The following is a 1,404-nucleotide window of genomic DNA, read 5'->3' as shown; positions in this document are numbered from 1 at the left end:
CACTTGGCGCTTCCTAGCAGAACCAGCTATATCACCGCTGCTTTTACACTTGCTTCCGGACATGCTGGGCTTGAAATAAAGGTACTGTACTACTATACTCTATACAGCGCTGTACAGTAAAGTACACAAAAGCACAACCACTTGTAGAGGATGCACGCACGTGACAATGTACACCAGACACGTGAACTAAATTACATGACTGCATGTGCGAACACACGTTTGCGTCTTTGAAAGTTTGTAACTTGAAGGTTCATGTGTAGGGAACTTACTGTATCAACTTTTTTTAAGATTCTTTTCCCATATAGGTCATTACAGAGTATCGGGTAGAGTTCCCTGTGCTATACAGTAGGACCTAAAAATATGGAATGCTTCATGAATTTGTGTGTCATCCTTGAGCAAATCTTTTCTGTATCGTTCCAATTTTAGTATATGTACTGCCAAAGCGAGCACAAGTCTGGTTAATTCTTTATATAGAAAGTTATTTGTCTTCCACTTTGCCATGTTAAGCAAGGTGTAACAAAAAAAAATTCCACCTAGTGAAATGTGAGATTTCCATGATGGGACCTCCATTCTGCTGACAGAGAACACAGTACACGTTATGGGATAGTGGAAATTGCACAGAATCTGGAGTTCTAGTCTGGCTTTCTACTCACTAGCAGATTATTTTACATCTCTGAGTTCACTTTCCTTATCTTTAAAGTGGAAATGGTGATAATTTACATTCCAGTGTCATTTTAGGGATATGAGATTGTGCATGTGAAAAACATCTTATAAATTCAAAGTGGTAAAGAAGTGAGAGTCATAATTATTAATATTATATAAAAGCACTTTGGAGTGCTGGATAAAATTCTATAATACGATAAGAAGTACAAATAACATCTTCATCAATATTAATATTATAGATCCAAAAGCAGGATCGCAGCAGTTCTGTATACTGCTGTGATGTTTTCCATGCTCTCACTCTGTACATTCAAGTCTTTTCCATCTTAAAAATCTCTCCTGGGCTTCCCTGGTGGCGCAGTGGTTGAGAGTCTGCCTGCCGATGCAGGGGACACGGGTTCGTGCCCCGGTCCGGGAAGAGGCACAACAGTGAGAGGCCCGCGTACCACAAAAAAAAAAAAAAAAAAAAAAATCTCTCCTGTCATTCCATGGTTCCTTCTTGAACCTACTATTTCTTTTTCCTTTGTGGCCTTTATGGTCAAACTTCCTGAAACAACTGTCTGTAACCAAGATCTCAAACACAGGCTCCGGATCACTCCTTTGTGGACATGGCAGTTTGAGTGTTTGTTTTTAACAGAATGTGAGTGCCTCCAGGCTGGGCAAACTCCCTTTTATCACTCCAGCCAGTTCACACATTTGTGTGAAATGTCTGGTCCCTAAAGGCATTTGCATTTATAACCTCTA

The 1,404-nt window shown here is 40.0% G+C and overlaps 1 pseudogene; it reads right to left on the bottom strand.

The window, feature by feature from the left end:
* Positions 1 to 354: 354 nt before the first annotated feature.
* On the bottom strand, positions 355 to 450 carry LOC136119503 (U6 spliceosomal RNA; annotated as a pseudogene).
* Between the last annotated feature and the right edge of the window lie 954 nt (positions 451 to 1,404).

The sequence above is a fragment of the Phocoena phocoena genome, chromosome 2 (assembly GCF_963924675.1).
Source record: "Phocoena phocoena chromosome 2, mPhoPho1.1, whole genome shotgun sequence".
Classification (NCBI taxonomy): domain Eukaryota; kingdom Metazoa; phylum Chordata; class Mammalia; order Artiodactyla; family Phocoenidae; genus Phocoena; species Phocoena phocoena.
This window is presented reverse-complemented; position numbering and strand designations above follow the sequence as displayed.